Raw genomic sequence first — 24649 nt, 5'->3', positions numbered from 1 at the left:
AAGAATCTTTAAAGGATAAGAATCTTTTGTTTGTTTTGTGTTCAGTGACCTTTAGATAAACCTGTATATTAACCCCTCCCCTGCTTACTTTGTAATTTTCTGTTCCCTCCTGATAAAACTTTTGTAATGGGACCTACGTCAGTCACTGTATGAAAAAACATATATAAACCCTTGTGCTGTCTTGGGCATGTTATGACAGCCCTCCAGACCTCATGCTTTTCTGTCATTCTTTTCTTCCATCCACTTTCTCTTCCAGGCATTGGGACCCTCTTGCTGGTCAAGAGACCCCTGGCAGATGTGCCAATCTCACAGACCACAACATCTGACGCCCAACAAAGAGGTGATGCCAACATGCCTGAACTCTGATCCACCTGCCACGCACGACCTCCCAGGCAGGCATGGGCCACCACACCTGGGCCTATTTCTTCTTTTTATCTGATCAAAGAACAATGAGACCCAGTGGTCAGAATGGCAATTCCCTAAGCAAAAAGGGAGGGAGGAACTTGGAGATGGGGTGGGGTGGGGGTGTTGGGGGTTGGGGGCAGTGGACAAGACACAGTTGACCCAGGCTGTGTGCAGGTGGCCTGAGCATTCTTCCTCAGTGAGGCCTTGGTTTTCAGAGTAACAGTGGCCGCTAGGTGATGCCCGAAGTTTGCCAATAGAGAGCATCAACCCAGAATGAATTGGGATCACCCAGAGCAGGAATAGGGGAGGGGAAGAATGGAGCCCTCCCCCCACCATGGCACAGTGAGGCTGTAGGGCCCTCCTGGGCAGTTCCCACAAGCAATCGACCAGGGCCCCAGGGAGACACAGCCTAAGTCCCCACCCATCAGATTATCTGAAACTTCCTTCCAGAGAGGAGAGACCGACTGGAAATTCTCTCGGTCAAGGTTGAAACCTAAAGGGATCACTAGCACACCCACCAGGCCTAAGACAATTTTTATTTTTTATTTTTTTAAGATGGGGTTTCATTGACCATGATGGAAAGGCTTGTCTTGAACTCCTAACCTCAGGTGATCGATCCACCCATCTCAGCCTCCCAAAGTGCTAGGATGACAGGCATTAGCCACCGCACCTGGCCAAGACAATTTTTATAAGAGTTGTTTCAAAAAAGAAGAGCTGTTTCTGTGTTTTGGGTAGATCTGTGTATTTCTGTATAACAAAATTAGTTGTTTTCAACATGATAATTTAAATTTTTTTTTTAAACTCCTACGTGTACAGTCCTGTGATAGACAGACCACAGAACTCATCAGCTCAGAGTCCATGAGACCAGAAGCTGACATCCTGCACATCTATTTAGAATGAATGAACGAACGAATGAATTATTTATTTATTTTGAGACAGAGTCCCGCTCCATCACCTAGGGTGGAGGGCAATGGCACGATCTAGGCTCACTGCAACCTTTCTGTCCCGGGTTCAAGCCATTCTTTTTGCCTCAGCCTTCCGAGTAGCTGGGAATACAGGCATGTGCCACCACACCCGGATGATTTTTGTATTTTTAGTAGAGAGGGGATTTCACTGTGTTAGCCAGAATGGTCTCGATCTCCTGACCTCGTGATCTGCCCATCTCCCAAAGTGCTGGGATTGATTACACGCATGAGCCACCATGCCCACCCAGGCTAGAATAAATTTAGACAAGCCAGTCAAACACTGTGCCATGAAACTCTCGGGAAGACATGCGATTTAAAACAAGCGACATATAATAATTATTTTAATTGGTGTCAGTCATCCCCGTACTTTGGGAGGCCAAGGGCAGGTGGATCCCTTGATCCCAAGTGATTCAGACCAGGCTTGGCAACACAGGGAAATCTTGTCTTCACAAAAATACAAACATTAGCCGGTTTCATAACCTGGACACCAAATTAATTAAAAAAAAAAAACGATTAAAATTAAAAAAAAATTAAATGCCGTATACTGTTAGTTTTCCTTTGTACCAAAAAAAAAAAAAAAGATTAAAATACAAAAAAAAAAAAAATTAAATGTCATATTCTGTTAGTTTTGCTTTGTACCCTGAGAAGGACGTAATATACCTGTTGTCTGTCTGTCCATCCGTCTGTCTGTGACAAGGTCTCACTCTGTCTGTCACCCAGGGTGAAGTGCCTCCAAGTAGCCGAGACTACAGGCATGCACCCAGGGTTTGGCCGTGTAGCCCCAGGTTGGTGTTGAGCTCCCGGGCTCAAGAGATCTTACCTCCTCCACCTCCCAAACTGTTGGAGTTACCGGCATGAGCCACCGCACCTGGCCTGACTTAATACCAGGAAGGGCCAGGATCTGCCAAGGCCTGTGTTCCAGGGTGAGGATGGTGGATCCCATGGTAGAGGGAGCCATCGGTCCACACTAATCTCCGGCCAGCCCCAGGCTCCACCATGCAGACCGAGTCAGAAGGAACAGAGTCCCTCATCCTGCACACCACATCCCTCCACTGAACTTGGGAGTGGATCCATTTTCCAAACATGAGGTGGCTCTCAGTTTGAAATGGATCACAAGGGGCCTGGCTTTCCTGAGTCTGTAGGATAAAGAAGTCCTTCTGTGACATAGAACAAGGTGTGGCTCGAATCTAGACTCTCCAGTTAAAACCAATGAAGATGGCCAGGTGCAGTGGCTCGAGTCTGTCATCCCAGCAGTTTGAGAGGCCAGGCCAAGGTGGAAGTCTCAGGAGGTCAGGAGTTTGAGACCAGCCTGGCCAAGATAGCGAAACACTCACCTCTACTGAAAACACAGAAAAGTTTGCTGGGCATGGTGGCATGTGCCTGTAATCCTAGCTACTCAAATGGCTGAGACAGGAGACTCACTTGAACCAGGGAGGCAGAGGTTGCAGTGAGCTGAGATCATGCCACTGCCCTCCAGCCAGGGGTACACAGTGAGACTCCATCTCAGAGAAAACACACACACACAAACAAACTAACCACCAAAGAAAACCAATGAAGGTGTTTAACTCAACGTGTCAGGCTCGAGTCTCTTAACAGGATACATCCATCGGGCATCTGGGGAGAAAGTGGGTGGGAGGGCTGGAGGTGGGTTGGGGGAAGAGAGAGAGAAAGAGAGACAGACAGAGAGAGGAGGAAGAAAAGGGTACTCAATAGATAGAGAATTACACATATCTTATAATGCTTTTGATACCATAAACAGTGGCCTGTGTGAGCTTTTGAAACTAAAACAACAGCAGCAGCGGCAGCAAAAGACAGACAGACAGAGAGTATTGTTACTAAAGACAGGTTTTCAATAACATGAGGGTGGGTGGGAGAGAGAGAGACAGAGACAGAGACAGAGACAGAGACAGAGGAGGGTGGTAATGAGGTCAAGAGATGGAGACCATCCTGGCCAGGCCATCATAGTGAGACCCCGTCTCCACTAACAATACAAAAATATTAGCTGAACAGGAATGTTGTCAGCAGGTTCAGGCCTCATAGCCAAAAAGCTGAAACCACCATCTGGGATGTTTTCCCAAGTGCCAGTGGTGTCATAAGGGGCCGTGTGTAGTGGAAATGGAGAGGAGTGTGTGGAGTTAAATATTTGAGACAGAATGGATGGGGCTCGGTCATGGGTCATTTAGGAAACGGGGAGATACAGACTGAGAAAACCCTCCCAGCATCCTAGCTGAACAGATGTACACGATTTATCGAGATGGTAAGTCTGGGTCACAACTGAGTCAACGGAGAAAGCAAACCCAGATTTTAGGTTTGGATTTTTTCTCTCTCACTCTTCGGAGGGAGTCTCACTCTGTTCACCAGGCTGGAGTGCAGTGGTGCGATCTCGGCTCACTCACTGCAACCTCCAACTCCCAGGTTCAAGTGAATCTCTGCCTTAGCCTCCCGAGTACCTGGGATTACAGGCACGCACCACCACGCCCGCCTAATTTTTGTCTTTTTTGTAGAGACAGGATTTCACCGTGTCTGCCAGGAAGGTCTCAAACTCCTGACCTCAGGTGATCCACCCACCTCAGTCTCCCAAAGTGCTGCGATGACAGGCATGAGCCACCATGCCAGGCCTGAATCTTTATTAATGTGTAACATCTATGAGGCCTACAAGTCCAGAAATCAACTCACCACTTCTGTACAGGATTCTGTATGGAGATCAAATCTGGGATTCCTAAAGTAAAGAATTGAGGCCTTGGGAATGGATTAGATTAGATCTACCTGAGCTTATATTAGAAAGAAAAAGAGGGAGGGGGAGAGGGATGGGGGAGAGAGAGGGAGAGGGGGAGAGGGAGGGGGGAGAGAGAGGGAGAGGGGAAGAAAGTGGGGGATGGGGGAGAGAGAGAGGAGGAAGAAAAAGAAGCAAAAAAGAAGAGGAAGAAGAGGAGGAAGAAAAACAAGAGGAAGAAGGAGAAGAAGGAGAAGAAGAAGAGGCAGCAGCAGCCCCCATGAATTTCTAGAAAATAAGACCTTATGACTTTTGTGTCCGTCGGCGACTCTAAGTAGTGTGCCGGGCCGGGTTCTGCGGCCTTGCTTCTGTTTACTTTTGCACTCCAGGCCACGATGCCCCAGTACGAGACCTGGGAGGAGTTCAGCCATGCTGCCTGCCGAGAGAGAAGCTTCACCTCGCTGACCCTGTGAAGGCACGTGTGGTTCTCAAACACAGGCATTCTTTTTTTTTTTTCACATACATATTTTATTATATACAAGCAAGGAACAACAAAAAGTTTCATCATGTAAACAAAATAATGTAATGTTTAGACATATTGTAAGTTTCATGAAGTCCTTAAATCATTGTGATCTTTTCCAAAAGACAGAGGTCTTAGAGTGTGGGCACAGGGCCATTAGTCAGATCTCTGGGTAGTCTCCCATAATAGCAAATTACATTCTAGAGAAGTGGGTTTTGTGAACTCTGACAGGGCAAATCTCTTAGGCCACTTAAAGGAATGAAACCTTTTCACATCTTGGGGAAACAAATAAAAAATGTTGAGGCCGGGCGTGGTGGCTCAAGCCGGTAATCCCAGCACTTTGGGAGGCAGAGGCAGGTGGATCAGAAGGTCAAGAGATCGAGACCATCCTGGTCAACATGATGAAACCCTATCTCTACTAAAAATACAAAAAATTAGCTGGGCATGTTGGTGTGTGCCTGTAATCCCAGCTACTCAGGAGGCTGAGGCAGGAGAATTGCCTGAACCCAGGAGGTGGAGGTTGTGGTGAGCCGAGATTGCGCCATTGCACTCCAGTCTGGGTAACAAGAGGGAAACTGCATCTAAAAAAAAAAAATGTTGAAAGAAGGGATGCTTCCAGGGTTAGATTTATTGTCAAAAGTGATTTTAAAAATAACCACTAAAAAACTGTTAAAAGATTCCTAGGTAAATTTCTGGCTACCAAAAATAAGAAAGGATACCTTCTGCAGCTCTACAAATGGATTGGTGAAAAATAAAAAGGAAAAAACTGAGCCGACAAGAAAGCGAAATAGGAAGGTCTAGGAAGGAGGCAAGAAAATACAGAAGTCATAGCAAAAAAAAAAAAAAAAAAAAATGACGTGGTCCATTTCTAAGGCCAGGTGTTGGTGATATTCACCTATGTAAACTCAAGCCTAGGAGAACAGTACAGTTCTTATATATTCACTACTTAATAATATACAAGAAGCCAGGTGCAGTGCCTCATGCCTGTAATCCCAGCACTCTGGGAGGCTGAAGTGGGTGGATCACTTGAGGTCAGGAGTTCAAGACCAGCGTGAACATCATGGTGAAACCTCATCTTAAAATAAAATAATAATACTAATAATAATATAAAAGAAAAATACTTTTCATTTGTTATATGAGAACTTTATATGAAAAGCTAGAAATATATATTTACATTGCAAATCCCAAATGAAACCCAACTTAATACAAAGTGAACTATAGGGATGACAGAAAAATGGGTAGATATCAGAATTCAGCTACGTTTACATTTCTGCCTTATATCTTTTTTAAGTTTTGTTTTTGAGATGGAGTCTTGCTCTGTTGTGCAGGCTGGAGTGCAGAGGTGTGATCTTGTCTCACTGCAACCTCTGCTTCCTGGATTCAAGCGATTCTTGCCCAGTAGCTGGGATTACAGGAGTGTGCCACCGTGCCTGGCTAATTTTTGTAATTTAGTAGAGACGAGGATTTGCCACGTTGGCCAGACCGGTCTCAAACTCCTAGGGTCAAGTAATCCACCCACCTCAGCCTCCCAAAGTGCTGGGATTACAGGCGTGAACCACCACGCCCAGCTGACAAATACAGGCATTCTGATGGGAACTGGGGTATTAAAGTAACAGATGATCAAGTTTTTTTGGTGTCTAAAACAGAGCAAGCTCAAGATGTAAAGAAGATTGAGAAATTCCACAGTCAACCAATGCGACTGATGGCAGCCAAGGAATCCCGCAATGTTACCATGGAAACTGAGTGAATGGTTTGAAACCAATACTTTGTCATGTACTTAGGAAGTAAATATCTTTTGAAGTCGAGAGTGTTGGGACAGAAAATACTTTATGTCACCAAGTGGACTATTCAGAAGCTTAGAGGTCATTTTTTGTAATTTTCTTTCTCATGTTTGCTTTAGAGAGCTAGGAATGCGAATGTTTTCAGTCAAAAAGCCTGTATTTATCTCGGAAGCTGAACAAGCAATGCATCTGTCTCGGGAACTTTGCAGATTACTTGATGTTAGGTAAAATGCATAAATGTTTCTTTGGCAGATTCGTATCAGTAACTTGAAAATGGGATATTAAGAAAAGCCAATCCTTCCTTAAATTTAGTTCGTCTGTCTTTAAAAGAACATGAAAGGTAACCGTTTTGTTGGATCGAGGTATTTCTTTTGGAGCATAAAATGTATGCTGTCGATGACCAACAGATATAAAATATGGTAATCGGAATTAACTCCGCACCACAGTATGCATTGTTATGAACACCGTGCACCTGATGATGTATAGTAGTGTAGCCTCAATTGTATCTAAAAGGAATTGACTAACCAGTATGCTTTGCCTTCTATCCAGATTTAAAGTACCTTTTATCATCGGGACTGGTAGTATCAGCTTGTTGAGCAATGGCTTTAAATCTAGTTTTCAGTGATCAGAAACAGCAGTTATTGGAGTGCGTGAATGGAATGATGATCACTATAAATGTTCGGAAACCACCATATTACAGAAATGTTTACTACGTATTTTTCTCTCTTTTTATTTTCTTTTTTTGTATTTTTTGAGACAGAGTTTCACTCTTCTTACCCAGGCTGGAGTGCAATGGCGTGATCTCGGCTCACCACAACCTCTGCCTTCTAGCTTCAGGTAATTCTCCTGTCTTAGCCTCCGGAGTAGCTGGGATTACAGGCACGTGCCACCGTGCCCAGCTAATATTTTGTATTTTTAGTAGAGACGACGTTTCCCCATGTTGACCAGGATGGTCTCAATACCTTGACCTCGTGATCCACACGTCTCGGCCCCCCAAAGTGCTGGGATTATGTGTGTGAGCCACCATGCCAGGCCCAGAAGTGTAGCTTTGTGTCACTGTGGGTTTTCTTTTCTTCCCTTTCTTCCCAAAAACTCACTCCTTCATTCACTAGTTCGGGCCTGCTTTATTCTGTTCTGTTCTGTTCTATTGTATTCCATTCTAATTTTTTTTTTTTTTTTTTTTTAAAGATGGTCTTTCTCCGTGATGGCCAGGCTGGTCTTGAACTCCCGACCTCAGGTGATCCACCCACCTCGGCATCCCAAAGTGCTAGGATTACAGACCTGAGCCACCCCATCTGGCCTCATTCTAATGTTTTTGAGAAGCAGTCTTCCTCTGTCACCCAGGCTCGGTGCAACCTCCGTCCCCTGGGTTCAAGCGATTCTCCTACCTCAGCCTCCCGGGTGAGGCAGCAGCTGGGACTACACTACAGGCACGTGCCACCATGGGCCGCTAACTTTTTTGTATTCTCAGTAGAGGCAGGGGTTTCACTATGTTGACCAGGCCGGTCTCGAACTCCTGACATCTGAACCACACGCCGAGACTTTCCAGGAAGGCGTGAGTCACACCACCCGGCCCAGAATCGGAGCTTTGTGTCACTGTCAGTTTTCTTTTTTTTCCTTTCTTGCCGAAAAATGACTCATACATTCATTAGTTCAGTCCAGTTTTATTATGTTCCGTTCTGTTCTATTGTATTACATTCTAATTCTTTTTTTTTTTATTTTTTAACATGGGTTTTCGGCCAGGCTGGTCTTGAACTCCCGACCTCAAGTGATCCACCCAACGCGGCATCCCAAAGTGCCACGAACATTCCTCAGCCACCCCTTCTGGCCCCATTCTAAAGTTTTTAAGAAGCAGTCTTGCTCTGCCGCCCAGGCTCGGTGTAACCTCCACCCCCTGGTTTCAAGCGAATCTCCTACTTCAGCCTCCCGAGTGAGTCTGCAGCTGGGACTACACTACAGGCACACGCCTCCAAGGGCCGCTAACTTTTTGGAATATTCAGTAGAGGCAGGGGTTTCACTATGCTGACCAGGCCAGTCTCGAACTCCTGACTTCTGAACCACACGCTGCGACCTCCCGGGCAGGCATGAGCCACGTCACCAGGCCCAGAAGCGTAGCTTTGTTTCACTGTGGGTTTTCTACTTTTTCCTTTCTTCCCGAAAAATGACTCATACATTCGATAGCTCAGTCCTGTTTTATTCTGTTCTGTTCTGTTCTATTGTATTCCATTCTAATTTCTTGTTTTCTTTTTAAGGATGGGGTTTCTCCGTGATGGCTAGGCTAGTCTTGAACTCCCGACCTTAGGTGATCCACCCACCTCGGCCTCCCAAAGTGCTAGGATTAAGGCCTGAGCCACCACGTCCGACCTCATTCTAATGTTTTTGAGAAGCAGTCTGCTCTGTCGCCCAGTTTCAGTGCAACCTCCGTCCCCTGGGTTCAAGCGATTCTCCTACCTCAGCCTCCCCGGTGAGTCAGCAGCTGGGACTACACTACAGGCACGTGCCACCACGGGCTGCTAACTTTTTTGTATTCTCAGTGGAGGCAGGGCTTTCACTATGTTGAGCAGACCTGTCTCGAACTCCTGACTTCTGATCCACCTGCCGCAGCCTCCCGGGCAGGTGTGAGCCACCGCGCCCGGCACAGAAGTGTAGCTTTGTGTCACTGTGGGTTTCATTTTTTTCGTTTCTTCTCGAAAAATCACTAATTCATTCATAAGTTCAGTCCTGTTTTATTCTGTTCCATTCTGTTCTACTGTATTCCATTCTAATTTTGTGTGGTTTTTTGTTTTTGTTTTTTTCTTTAAAGATCGGGTTTCTCCGTGATGGCCTGGCTGGTCTTGAACTCCCGACCTCATGTGATCCACCCACCTCCACCTCCCAAAGTACTAGGATTACAGGCCTGAGCCACCCTGTCCGGCCTCATTCTTATATTTTTGAGAAGCAGAATTGCTCTGTCGCCCAGGCTTCGTGCAACCTCCAATTCCTGTGTTCAGGTGATTCTCCTACCTCAGACTCCCGAGTGACTGAGCAGCTGGGACTACACTACAGGCATGCACTACCACGGGCCTCTAACTTTTTTGTATTTTCAGTAGACGTAGGTTGTCACTATGTTGACCAGGCTGGTCTCAAACTTCTGACTTTTGATCCACCCGCCGCGACCTCCTGGGCTGGCGTGAGTCACCATGCCCTGCCCAGAAGCATAGCTTTGTGTCTCTGTGAGTTTTCTTGATTTTCCATTTTTCCCATAAAATCACTCATTCATTCATTAGTTCAGTCCTCTCAGTATTTTGAGAGGGAGTATATTTTCTATAAAAGAGTACTTTGAGTGTGATTATATTCAAAACAAAAGAGTACTTTGAGAGAAAGTATATATGTATAAAATAGTACTTTGCTTGTGATTATATGCAAAGTAAAAGAGTACTTTGAGAGGGAGTATATTTTTTATAAAAGTACTTTGAGTGTGATTATATTCAAAATAAAAGAGTACTTTGATAGGGAGAATATATTTTTTTAAAACAGTAATTAGAGTGTCATTATATTCAAAATAGAAGAGTACTTTTAGAGGGAGTATATTTTTTATAATAGAGTAATTTGAGTGTGATTATACTCAAAATAAAAGAGTACATTTGTGGGGAGTATATTTTTTATAGAAGAGTACTTTGAGTGTTATAATATTCAAAATAAAAGAGTACTTTGAGAGGGAGTATATTTTTTATAAAAGAGTACTTTGAGTGAGATTATATGCAGAATAAATTATAATTTGAGAGGGAGTATATTTTCTATAAATGAGGACGTTGAACAGGAGTATATTATTTATAAAACAGTATTTTGAGTGTGATTATATTCAAAATAATAGAGTACTTTCAGAAGGAGTATATTTTTTATAAAACAGTATTTTGAGTGTGATTATATTCAAAATAAAAGAGTACTTTGAGAGAGAGTATATTTTACAAAAGAGTACTTTGAGTGTGATTAAATTCAAAATAAAAGAGTACTTTGAGAGGGAGTATATTTTTTATAAAAGAGTAATTTGAGTTTCGTTATATTCAAAATAAAAGAGTACCTTGCATGGGAGTACATTTTTTAATAAAAGAGGATGTTGAAAGGGAATATGTTTTTTATAAAAGAGTACTTTGAGGGTGATTATATTCAAAATAAAAGAGTACTTTGAGAGGGAGGATATTTTTTATAAAAGAGTAATTTGTGTGTGGTTATATTAAAAATAAAAGTACTTTGAGAGGGGTATATTTTTTATAAAAGAGTACTTTGAGTGTGATTATATTCAAAACAAAAAAGTACTTTGAGAGGGAGTATATATTTTATAAAAGTCTAATTTGAATGTGATTATATTCAAAATAAAAGAGTAATTTGAAAGGGCATATTTTTTTGTAAAAGAGTACATAAAGTGTGATTACATTCAAAATAAAAGAGTACTTTGAGAGGGAGTATGTTCATTATAGAAGAGTACTTTTAGTGAGACTATATTCAAAATAAAAGAGTACTTTGAGAGGGAGTATATTTTTTACAAAAGAGGACATATAATGGGAGTATATTTTTTATAAAAGAGTACTTTCAATGTGATTATACTAAAAATAAAACAGTAATTTGAGAGGGAGTATTTTTTTATTAAAGAGTACATTGAGTGTGACTATATTCAAAATCAAAGAGTACATTGAGAGGGAGTATATTTTTCATAAAAGAGTAATTTGAAAGTGATTATATTCAAAATCAAAGAGTACTTTGAGAGGGAGTATGTTTTTTATAAAAGAGTAATTTCAGTGTGATTATATTCAAAATAAAAGTACTTTTATAGGGAGTATATTTTTTATAAAGAGTATTTTGAGTGTGATTATATTCAAAATAAAAGAGTACTTTGATTGAGCATATATTTTTTATAAAAGATTATTTGAGTGTGACTATTTTTAATATAAATGAGTACTTTGAGAGGGAGTATATTTTTTAAAAAGTGTGCTTTGAGTGTGATTATATTCAAAATAATAGAGTAAATTGAGAGGGAGTATATTTTCTTTAAAAGAGTACTTTGTGTGTGATTATATTGAAAATAAAAGAGTACATTGAAAGGGAGTATATTTTTTATAAAAGAGCACTTAGAGTGTGACTATATTCAAAATAAAAGAGTACTTTGTGTGAGAGTATATTTTTTATAAAAGAGGACATTGAAAGTGAGTATAATTTTTATAAAAGAGTACTTTGAGTGTGATTATATTCAAAAAAGCAGTAATTTTAGAGGGAGTATATTTTTTATAAAAGATTACTTTGAGTGTAATTATTTTCAATATAAATGAGTACTTTGAGAGGGAGTATATTTTTTATAAAGAGTACTTTGTGAGTGAGTATATTCAAAATCAAAGAGTACTTTGAGAGGGAGTATGTTTTTTATAAAAGAGTACTTTGTGTGTGATTATATTCTAAATAAAAGAGTACTTTGAAAGGGAGTATATCTTTTATAAATATAAAAGATTACTTTGAGTGTGATTATATTCAAAATAAAAGAGTACTTTGTGTGGAAGTATATATTTTATATGAGGATGCTGAAAGTATAATTTTTATGAAAGAGTACTTTGTGTGATTATATTCAAAATAAAAGAGTAATTTGAGAGGTAGTATATCTTTTATAAAAGAGTAGTTTGAGTGTGATTATATTCAAAATAAAAGAGTACTTTGTGTGGAAGTATATATTTTATATGAGGATGCTGAAAGTGAGTATAATTTTTATAAAAGAGTACTTTGTGTGATTATATTCAAAATAAAAGAGTAATTTGAGAGGTAGTATATCTTTTATAAAAGAGTAGTTTGAGTGTGATTATATTCAAAATAAAAGAATACTTTGAGAGGGAGTATGTTTTTTATAAAAGAGTACTTAGGGTGGGATTATATTCAAAATGAAAAAGTACTTTGAGAGGGAGTATGTTTTTTATAAAAGAGTATATTGAGTGTGATTATATTCAAAATAAAAGAATACTTGGAGAGGGAGTATGTTTTTTATAAAAGAGTACTTTGAGTGTGATTATATTCAAAATAAAAGAGTACTTTGATTGGAGTATATTTTTTATAAATGAGGACATTGAAAGGGAGTATATTTTTTATAAAAGAATAATTTGAGTGTGATTATACTCCAAATGAAAGAGTACATTGAGAGGGAGTATATTTTTTATAATTTAGTACTTTGAGTTTCATTATATTCAAAATAAAAGAGTAGTTTGAGTGGGAGTATATTTTTTATAAAAGAGTATTTTGAATATGATTATATTCAAAATAAAAGAGTATATTGAGAATGAATACATTTTTTATAAAAGAGTACTTTGAATGTGACTATATTCAAAATAAAAGAGTACTTTGAGAGGGAGTATATTTTTCATAAGAGAGTACTTTGAGTGTGATTATATTCAAAATAAAAGAGTACTTTGAGTGGGACTATATTTTTTATAAAAGAATATTTTGAGTGTGATTATACTCAAAATAAAAGAGTACATTTGTGAGGAGTATATTTTTTATAAAAGAGTATTTTGAGTGTGATTATATTCAAAATAAAAGAGTACTTTGAGAGGGAGTATATTTTTTATAAAAGAGTACTTTGAGTGTGATTATATTCAAAATAGAAGAGTACTTTGAGAGGAAGTATATTTTTTATAGAAGTACTTTGAGTGTGATTATATTCAAAATAAAAGTACTTTGAGAGGGAGTAGATTTTTTATAAAAGAGAACGCTGAAAGTGAGTATATTTTTTATAAAAGAGTATTTTCAGTGTGATTATATTTAAAATAAAAGAGTACTTTCAGAGGGAGAATATTTTTTATAAAAGAGTAGTTTGAGTGTGATTATATTCAAAATAAAAGAGAACATTGTGAAGGAGTATGTTTTTTATAAAAGAGGAAGTTGAAAGGGAGTATATTTTTTATAAAAGAGTACTGTGAGTGTGACTATATTCAAAATAAAAGAGTACTTTGAGAGAGCGTATATTTTTTATAAAAGATTATTTGAGTGTGATTATTTTCAATATAAATGAGTATTTTGAGAGGGGGTATATTTTTTTATAAAATGGTACTTTGAGTGTGATTATATTCAAAATAATTGAGTAAATTGAGAGGGATTTTTTTTAAAAAAAAGAGTACTTTGTGTGTGATTATATTCAAAATAAAAGAGTACATTGAAAGGGAGTATATTTTTTATAAAATAGTACTTTGAGTGGGATTATATTCAAAATAAAAGTACTTTGTTTGGGAGTATATTTTTTATATAAGAGGATATTGAAAGTGAGTATAATTTTTATAAAAGATTACTTTGAGTGTGATTATATTCAAAATAAAAGAGTAATTTGAGAGGGAGTATTTTTTTTATAAAAGAGTACTTTTAGTGTTATTTTATTCAAAATAAAAGACTACTTTGAGAGGGAGTATGTTTTTCATAAAGGAGTACTTGAGTGTGATTATATTCAAAATAAAAAAGTACTTTGAGAGGGAGTATGTTTTTTATACTTTTAGTGTGATTATATTCAAAATAAAAGAGTACTTTGAGAGGGAGTACGTTTTTCATAAAAGAGTACTTTGAGTGTGATTATATTCAAACTAAAAGAGTAATTTGAGAGGGAGTATATTTTTTATAAAAGAGTACTTTGAGTTTGATTATATTCAGAATAAAAGAGTAGTTTGAGAGGCAGCATATTTTTTATAAAAGTGTGCTCTGAGTGTGATTATACTCAAAATAAAAGAGTACTTTCAGAGGGAGTATATTTTTTATAAAAGAGTATTTTGAGTTTGATTATATTCAAAATAAAAGATTAATTTGAGTGGAAGTATATTTTTTATAAAAGAGGACGATGAAAGGCAGTAAATATTTTATAAAAGAGTAATTTGAGTGTGATTATATTCAAAATAAAACAGTTCTTTGAGAGGGAGTATATTTTTTATAAAAGAGTGCTTTGAATGTGATTATATTCAAAATAAAAGAGTACTTTTAGAGGGAGTACATTTTTTATAAAAGAGTACTTTGAGTGTGATTATATTCAAGAGTACTTTGGGAGGGAGTATATTTTTTATAAAAGAGTATTTTGAGTTTGATTATATTTACAATAAAAGAGTAGTTTGAATGGGAGTATATTTTTTTATGAAAGAGGACGTTGAAAGGGAATATATTTTTTATAGAGAGTACTTTGAGTGTGAATATATTCAAAATAAAAGAGTACATTGAGAGGGAGTATATTTTTCATAAAAGAGCACTTTGAGTGTGATTATATTCAAAATAAAAGAGTATGTAGAGAGGGAGTATATTTCTTATAAAAGAGTACTTTTAGTGTGATTATATTCAAAATAAAAGATTACTCTGATAGGGAGTATATTTTTTATAAAAGTGTATTTTTAGTGTGATTATATTCAAAATAAAAGAGTACTTTGAGAGGGAGTATATTTTTTACAAAAGAGTATTTGAGTGTGATTATATTCAAAATAAAATAGTAGTTTGAGAATGAGTATAATTTTTATAAAAGTGTACTTTGTGTGTGATCATATTAAAAATAAAAGAGTACTTTGAGAGGGAGTATATTGTTTATAAAAGAGTACTTTGAGAGCGATTATATTTTTTATAAAATAGTAGGTTGAGTCTGATTATATTCAAAGTAAAAGGGTACTTTGAGTGAGAGTATATTTTTTATAAAAGAGTAATTTGTGTGTGATTATATACAAAATAAAACAGTACATTGAGAGGGAGTATATTTTTTATAAAAGAGTACTTTGAGTGTGATTATATTCAAAATATAAGAATACTTAGAGAGGGAGTATATTTATTTTAAAAGAGTATTTTGAGTGTTATTATACTCGGAATAAAAGAGTACGTTGAGAGGGAGTATATTGTTTATAAAAGAGTACATTGAGTGTGTTTATATTCAGAATAATAGAGTTGTTTGAGTGGGAGTATATTATTTATAAAAGAGTTCTTTGAGTGTGATTATATTCTGAATAAAAGAGTACTTTGAAAGGGAGTATATTTTTTATAAAAGAGTACTTTGAGAGTGATTATATTCAGAATAAAAGAGCACTTTGAGAGGGAGTATATTTTTTATAAAGAAGGATGTTAAAAGGGAGTATATTTTTATAAAAGAGTATTTTGAGTGTGGCTATATTCAAAATAAAGAGTACTTTGAGCAAGAGTATATTTTTTATAAAAGAGTACTTTGAGTGTGATTATATTCAAAATAAAAGAGAACGTTTAGGCAGAGTGTATTTTTTATAAAGAGGTTGTTGAAAGGGTGTATATTTTTTATAAAAAAATACTGTTAGTGTGATTATATTCAAAATAAAAGAGTACTTTGAGAGGGAGTATATTTTTTATAAAAGAGTATTTTGAGTGTGATTATTTTCAATATAAATGAGTAAATTGAGAGGGAGTATATTTTTTATAAAAGAGTACTTTGAGTGTGATTACATTCAAAATAAAAGAGTACTTTGAGAGAGAGTATGTTTTTTATAAAAGAGTACTTTGAGTGTGATTATATTCAAAATAAAAGAGTACTTTGAGAGAGAGTATGTTTTTTATAAAAGAGTACTTTGAGTGTGATTATATTCAAATTAAAAGAGTACTTTGAGAGGGAGTTTATTTTTTATAAAAGATTACTTTCAGTGTGATTATATTCAAAATAAAAGAGTACTTTTAGAGGGAGTATATTTTTTACAAAAGAGTATTTGAGTGTGATTATATTCAAAATAAAAAAGTACTTTGGGAGGGAGTATATTTTTCATAAAAGAGTACTTTGAGTGTGATTATATTAAAAGAAAAGAGTACTTTGAGAGGGAGTATATTTTTTATAAAAGAGTCTATTGTAGAGTAGATAATAGAAATACACTAATATTTTTGAGAGACATTTAAATAAAGAAATCATAAACCAGCTAGGCATTGTGGCTCATGCCTATAATCCCAACACTTTGGGAGGCTCAGATGGGATGATCACTTGACTCCAGGAGTTCAAGAGCAGCCTAGGCAACATAGCAAGACCCTATCTCTTATAAAAGAGAAAGAAAGAAATAATAGATCATTGATTTAATTTATTCTCATTATTTATTTTTTAGGTTGATTTGGCTCTGATACTGAAGTGTCTCACATTTTATATAACGCCATTCAGTCTTTTTTATTTTGGCGGTTGATTACATTTGAAAACTGTTTAAGTAACAGTTATTATTTTCCTATTATAAAAGAAGTATAGGAAATTTGGAATATATAGTTTAAAGAGTATTACAATAGCCTGTAATCTCAGTAACAAGACACTTGAGTGAATATCTTTCAGGTCCTTTAAAATATCTGTATTTTTCATACTTTTAAGTATTTTTCTTCTTTTTTATAAAAGATAAACCTCTACTTGAAAATGGAGAAAAAACCTAACGAAAAAGAGGAACTGACACTAGTGAATAATGTTTTAAAACTGGCTACTAAACTGCTGAAGGTAAGAATAGAATTGAAAATTGTCATAATGTCAAATATGCTGTTCTGACATTATTTTACTTTTTTGTTTATAGATACTACTTTGTATTTGGTTTTCATGATTATTCAAATTGTTTCCAAATTATACTTTTGCATATACATACAATTTATATTTTACTTCTCATTGCAAAAGTGCTCAAACTAATCAAAATAATTTCTTTGGTAATTGTTTATTAAGGCTCTCAATAATGTTTAGAGTATTGTAGAGGTTGGCATCTTTGGAAATATATGCCTCGTAGGCCTTAAATTAGATTCCAGAAAAGAAAATTTGTTGTTAACTTGGGAAGGTTTTTATTTTGTATTTCTCAGAGCAGTCTTCTAGTTTGCCTGAGTTAACTTAAAATGTAATAATACATAATTATCATAAATATATGTCATCAATAAACATTTAAGTTTTAAATCATTTTTGGTAACAATAAAAAGGAATACAATTTTTATGTATTTGATCTCAATAATAACTCTGGGGGTAATTTTTCATCACTGCTTACAATATTTGTAATGTTTTTCTTTCTTTAAAGGAAAATATTTTTTTAAATTTCAATTTCTATAATGAATTGAATATAATTGTTATAGTTATTTATATGTTTTCAGAGAATGGTATGAAATTAGTTATGTTTCAGTGTTACAGTTAATTCTTCAGTCAACTAAACAGTATGAATTGGGTATAGACTGTGCATCACATAATATTGAAAGGATTCAGAAGAAGTGGGTGGGGGAATAATAAAAAGCAATTACAGATTGATTTCTTTTTCAAATTCCTTTCATTATCCTGAGGAAGATGATGACATTTAAGTAATGAGCAAGATAATAGAGGCAAACTATTTTTGGCTAAAATGCTCAATGGGAAAAAAAATCTTGAATTAATAGTTTTATGTTTGCTTGAAACATATATATTGGGTATCTTCAGAGTGTAGGCACTGTGTAGACAGGAAGGGGCTACAAAGGTGAGACTTAATGAGCAGCCACAATCTCAGAGTAAAGTATAAAAATGACTAGAATACAAAGCATAATAGTATGATTCTTTTTGATCATACAGTCTCCTAAACCATACATTAGTCAAAAATCTAGGACCTAACATAAATTGTACCTTCTTTCTCTCCTTACAGCCAATAGATTCTCGGGTCCATTGATTCAATCTTTTAAATATCTTCTAGTTCATCCCCTTCTCTGTCAGTACTGCCTTATGTGAGATCTTTGTCTCTCACTTAAGCTTTTGATACACTGAACTGCTTATAGATATTCTTGTTTCTGGTCTCATTGCTCTCTAGAATTCCTTCTACATTGCTGGCCCAGTGATCTTTCTCCCTTCTTTTTGGGCTCTAACAATGCTGAGCAACCTGTAGCAATTCAGATGTGTCATGTTCTCATATGCCTTTTAGAATATTTACTCCCCATGACCCACAGAGTTTCAGGAGCACCTTCCTCTGTGGCCCCATTGCTTTTTATATGTACCTATGAAATGGGACATATTTGAATTATCTGTTGCATGTTTACTAAACTGTAAGGTCCTTCAGCTCAGGGACTGAATCTTAACTTCCCAGAGCCTAGCACAGGAACTGAATCTTAATTTCCCAGAGCCTAGCACTTGGAATATAATAGAACTTTAAATGTTTGAATTAACCAATTAATTAATTAATCCATGTATTTGAAAATGAATTGACTCAAAGAGGAGTTTTTACATGTTATAATCTTATCAGAAAATTTGGCTAATTTCTAATTCTTCTACCGAAAGCTATTGTTCTCTCTTAGTTTCTATTCTAGTTCTTATATTAAAAAATGTTCTCTAGCCTCTTTATAATAGCTTAAGGGACAGAAACTGGAGTTACAAATTTAGTCACAAAGTTCTTTTAAAAGAAGTTTCTTTTTCCTTTAAAACAATTAAAACTATTAAAATTTATTTATTTCAAGTTTAACCAAGTTTATCCTTTCTAAAAGCATCCATAATTGGTAATATTTTTGAAAGTATTTTTAAAAATTCTCATTGTATATTGTCCTGAATTAGCTTACTTAGTCATTCTTTTTGAATCTGGGACTGACTTTTCTCTTCTGCTAGGAATTGGACAGTCCTTTTAGATTATATGGGCTTACAATGAATCCGCTGCTTTATAACATCACCCAGGTTGTCATCCTGTCCGCTGTTTCTGGTGTTATCAGTGACTTGCTTGGAGTTAATTTAAAGGTAAGAGGTTACAAGTACTTTCTATTTCTTAGTTTCCTGTTGCCTTTTTGTCACACTCTTTTTACCCTCACATGCACAGTAAGGCAATTATTTTGGTAAGACTACAATTAGTGAACATTTCACATTTAATTTCAAAGAATGATATATATTTATGTCTTATAATACTGTAGGAATTTCTAATTGGTACCAGTATTTATTGTAAATAGAAGTCTTGTATAGGATAAGTAGGAGTATTTATTTATTTTTTTTTTATTTTGAGATGGAGTCTTGCTCTGTCACCCAGGCTGGAGTGCAGAGGCACTATCTGGGCTCACTGCATCCTCCGCCTCCCAGGTTCAAACGATTCTCCTGCTTCAGCCTCCCATGTATCTGGGACTGCAGGTGCTCACCACCACGCCTGGCTAAATTTTGTATTTTTAGTAGAGATGGGGTTTTGCCATGTTAGCCAGGTTGATCTCAAACTCCTGACCTCAAGTGATCCACCCGCCTCGGCCTACAAGAGTGCTGAGATTACAGGTGTGAGCCACTGCACCCAGCCAGAAGTATTTATTTTTACTAATGTAACTTTAATCTAATTTAGGTGATAAAAAAGAAAAAGAAGAGCCCTTTTTCTATTTTCAGCCAAAAGTTGTATTATTTATCTATATAGCAATATATGCACAACTAACTCTTAGGAAGGTGTAAGATAATCATATTAAACAAGTTCTATATATATATAGCCACTTCTCCATAAGAGAAGGCAAGAAAAATCTGATTTTCACATTTTTGTTTGTGTTTAAGGTGAGTTCTTCTTAAAAGGATACAGGAGTTAAAAATATTAGAATCTGTACTTATTTGTGAATGAAATTTCAATTTTAAAATGGTATTATCTAATTTAAGCTTTGATATTAAAATTGGCTTGTCACCACTTTTTTTTTTTTTTTTTCCTAGCTATGGAAGATTAAGTCATGACAATTCAAAGGAAAAAGATGTAGCCTCTTTTCCAGAATGAGAGTACTGACTAAGCTGCCTGAAAGCATGTCACTGAATATTTGTTTCAGGAGTCTCAGCTGGGGAATTGAAGTGTTTACATCAGACTGTCTTGTGCAATTCTTATATTTATTTTACTTGTTCACTTATTTTTACATTTATTTTAGTCTTTATATTTTATTTTTAAGCATTGATGTACTTAGTTGTTGAAAGGGTGATGAAACTGATATCCAGATACTTGAGATCCTGGTAATTGGTCATAAATAATTGACAAAATAACAAATTGTAAAAATAGAAGCCATTGCTAAGCACTGTTTCTCCATCAATGCCATGAACTTGCCTTACTTGAGGAAAAATTCTTTAACTTTGGAATATTGCATTGAACTCAGCTATACACATAAAACATTTTCTTTGGTAAATCAAGATCCAGTCAGAGTTTCTCTTGAATTATTTTGGAACAATGCCAGGATACAAACTGATTAAGTTTCAGTTTAAGAACCCTTCAGTATTAATATATACGGTATTATATAACAGGTCAACAAGTGCTCTTTGATGATAAAACTTGTAATAGAGCAATAATTGTAAATGATTACCGTACTGTAAAATATTTTGATAAAAATTAACTAGTAATACTTGTATTTATTTGCAACACTGGGCTGTTTGCACAGCTCCAACTGTGCATGCTCAAAATGTGCACTTTTTAAAATTGTTACTTTTAATGCATATCTTCATATGGGATCTGTTATAGTGTACTGGGGCATGATATGGTATCCTTTTGAGTGAGGTATATACTCATCTCACAAGTGAAGTGCCTATTGATATTACTAAAGTACATTATGTTTACTCAAGTAAATAATTTTCTCCCCATGGTACACTATAGCGTAGGCTATTCATACCACACTCAGATGAACGACTTAAGAATAAGGTTAATAACAAATAAAATAATTCTCTGATTGCTAGTTATAAAACTACATCCAAATTTTCAGAAAAGACAGCTTCAGCTTGCAAATTCTATCCTCTAAACTTATCTGGTGCATTCTCCCCAGCCCACCCCATCATATAAGGGCTACTTTAGATGCGTTTAACGTCCCCCAAGGAATAATTTGCCAAGTGTCTAACGAGAACTTATGTTGGTGTGTTAGGCAACTAGGGCGAATATGATAGTATCTTACCTTGGGCCTTGTTATATTTGTACAATCTAGTATTTTAGGAATTACAAAAAACGTTAAATGGTTTTTGTGACTTTTTTTTTAAAACTGAGCATCTGGTTTCTAAAAATTCATTTGAAACAATCTAGAATTTTCTTGGTACAAAGTGTATCATGTGAAATATCTTCATATTTTTACTATATTTTAGAACTTTAAAACAATTAATTGTAAATAATTTATTTGATTGGTGCAGTTCTAATCCCCAAATCATAATCTTAAAATCAGGAATGTGTGGAGAACAGAGCCATGTCATATCACTTTGCTCTTACCATTCCTTTTGATCAGCCTCAATTCAGCCTCATTTTGTAGTCTGTTTTTCTTTCTACGAAAAACAACAGAAAGCATTTCATTTTATTTGCCTATGTTCAAATATGTTTAATAATGACCAAAGTGCATTCTGAGTTTTTTCAAGGAATGTAATACTGGAGCTTTAAAAACATACTTAGTTTCTCATTCTTAGACTTTTGTCTGACCCGCCCGGACCCTCATAACTTGGACACCAAGGCGTGACCGAATTAGACCAGATGAAAGAGGAGTTCAGGCTTTATTGGAGAGTCTCCAGGTGGACTGCATTCGTGCCGGGGGAAGAGTCAGCAGTCTCGCGCCGGCTTTCTTTGTTCTGCGGCTTTTATAGAGGGGGAGTGGGAAAGCTGGTGTGTCGGGTGGCGATTGGGTAGGTGGGATGTCACACAGGAAGTTTGCTGGGCAGGAGTTAGTTGGGCGGGAAGCTGCTGGAGAGCTGATGGGTCAGGCCTGTTGCTGGGCAGAAAAGGAAGAGGGGCCTTTTAAGTGGAGAAGCTGAGTGCTCTCTACGTGGCTGGGACCTGGGTGGGGTGGGGGGGGCCCGAGGGTCTCCTGCCAGACATTCCCGACTCCTTAAAAGGAAAGAGGGCAACGGATTCCTTGTCTGACTACTTCCTGCTGATTTTGGGCGATAAGAGAAGGGGATAAGGAGTCAGGTCGGCTGGAGGAGGCCTTGCTCGGGCGGGTAGTTTGGGTTGATAGGCTGGAGTAGCATTTGGTGGACGGTGACTCGAGTCAGTTCCTGGAAGCGCCGCCGCAGGAACTGCAGGAAACAAGGAGCAATGAGTAAAATTAGGTCGACCACTATTAGGGGCCCGAGCAAGGGAGATGAGAGGGTATACATTGAGGACGACCACCACGCTGAGGCTTCAGTGGAGAACTTTTGGCTTTGTAAGTTATTTCTAATTTTTTGCAGGTTTTCGATTCAGGTTTCTACTAGGCTGGATTCGTTAATGTAGTAACAGCACTCCTCTTGTAAGAAGATACAAGTGCCCCCTTGTCCAGTGGTGAGCAGGTCTAGGGCTCTTCGGTTCTGTAAAGCAACTTGAGCAACAGAGGTGATTTGTCATTGGAGGGATGCTAGGGACTTGGCAGAGTTATTAATGGCTGCTTGGAATTGTGAGGTCAGGCGAGCTAGGGCTTGGTGGGAGTGGATTAGCGCTCCACCCTCTAACCTAGCCACTAGTGCTGAACTAGTGAGGGAGAGTCCTACAGCGAGGGGTAGAAAAGATGCCCGGCGAGTGCAGTGATATGGCATTTGCAGCATTTGAAACTCTGCCGAGGAGTAGACTGTTAGCTGGGGGACTAAGGTTACTGGGAGGCATAAGAGAGTAGGGGGTTGGTCGTTATGGAGAGTTTTTATTAGGGTTTCGTTGCACCAGAAAAAGGTTTCCTGTGGGGCTGTTAAATTAGTGGTTACCAGTATGGTCCTGTTACAGTTGGAGTAGTTTCTGCCTAGGGAGTAGCATATAGGTGGTTGTGTGAAATTAGGTGGAGTATATTTACCCCTTTAATGGGAGAGAAGGTGGAAGTAGAGGCAGACGTATTAAGAGGGATGGGGTAGGGAACAGCAACAAAAGGAGTTTGTCCTAGTGAGGTGCACATGAGGCATGAGGTAAGGTTAGTTAGCCCTGAAGTATTGGCTAGCTTGATTTCTTCCCTAAGAAAGGTTAGCCAGGTAAAAGGGGGTGAGTGCGGCTGCAACTGGGTATTTAGGATTTTTTCCTGCTGGCTAATAGTGGTGTGAACCTGATGTGCCATGCGCTTGTATGTTTGCCAGATGTACAGGTGGGAGGAAGGATATGGAGGGTCTCGAGACTCGTACATGGCGGCCTTCTGGGGACTTTTCTACTGGTTATTCCAGGGGTCTGGTATAATAAGAGAAAGCCGCTTAGAGCCTTTTCTGATGTTTCCTTTCCCATCTATGTCTGGAATAGGTTGGAGAAGAGACAATTTCTGCCTACTGGCCACGTGAATGGTACAAGTGCCCCAAGTGCACCCCATGCAAGAGAGCTAAGAGGAGGTGTTACATGCTCCCTTTTGGTTATAAATGAAGCATACAGTAGGTACTCCGTAGTTTGTCCAGAAAAGGTTATTGAACTTAGTGAAATTTAGATGGATGGGGGTGCTGCACCCGGTGGGAGGGCAGTCAGAGGTTGCAAGGAGGTGATTATGGCTGTAAGGGGGAGTGTTGCAAATGAAGGTGGTCTTGGTATAGTTTTTAGTCAGGTAGAACCTCCATACATATGGGAAGTGGCTGCTAGACTTGGGTATGTTTGATAGATAGAGGGCCAGTAGGAACAGCTTTCCATAATGTGGGGGTTCCATGGGGAGCCTTTTTTATTCGGGACAGGTGGATCCAAGACTGGGCTTCAGAAATTTTTATGGCTGATGGAGTGGTTAGGATGACAGTGTATGGTCCCTCCCACTTGGGGGTGAGGGGTTTTGGGGACAAGGATTTGATGAAGACTGAGTCACCTGGAGATATTTTTTGGCCAGTTTCGGATGACTGGGCAGGTTGGGGAAGAGAAGCGTTGGCGTGCTCCCTAAGGAGGTTTTGGAGAGTGAAGTAAGGGAGGTAACTGCTCAGGGGAGTGACTTCAGGTGCCGGAGGAGTTGAGAGTAGGAAGGGGCGACTGTATAGCAGCTTAAACGGGCTTAGCTGTGATGGGCCTTGGGGGCTTGCCCGCAACCTGGCGAGGGTGATAGGGAGCAACATGACCCAGGACTGGCGGAGCTTAAGCATAAGTTTGGTTAACTGCTCTTTGATAAGCCCATTGGCCCGCTTTACCTTACCGGAGGACTGGGGATGGTAAGCAGCGTGTAGCTTTCACTGGATTCCTAAGGAAGTGGAAACAGCGTTAGCAACTTTGGAGATGAAGGCTGGGCCGTTGTTAGACTGTATGGTGGCAGGGAGTCCAAACCGTGGGATGATATTTTGGATAAGATGAGTGGCTACCATTCCTGCAGACTCAGAGGCTGTGGGGTAAGCTTCGATCCAGCCTGAAAAAGTGTCAACAATGGTTAGCAGATATTGGTATTGTTTATGCTTTGGCATGTGAGTAAAGTCAATTTGCTAATCCTGGCCAGGCAGGAACCTACAAAGCTGGTGAAGCTGCCA

General features: G+C 37.7%; 1 pseudogene; it reads left to right on the top strand.

Moving 5' to 3' along the window:
- The first annotated feature begins 4478 nt into the window (after positions 1-4478).
- LOC110568995 (signal recognition particle 9 kDa protein-like) lies at positions 4479-6350 on the top strand (annotated as a pseudogene).
- The last annotated feature ends 18299 nt before the right edge of the window (positions 6351-24649 follow it).

Source organism: Aotus nancymaae, unplaced genomic scaffold (assembly GCF_030222135.1).
Source record: "Aotus nancymaae isolate 86718 unplaced genomic scaffold, 86718_ANA_hifiasm-v0.15.2.pri h1tg000002l, whole genome shotgun sequence".
NCBI classification, from domain to species: domain Eukaryota; kingdom Metazoa; phylum Chordata; class Mammalia; order Primates; family Aotidae; genus Aotus; species Aotus nancymaae.
This window is presented reverse-complemented; position numbering and strand designations above follow the sequence as displayed.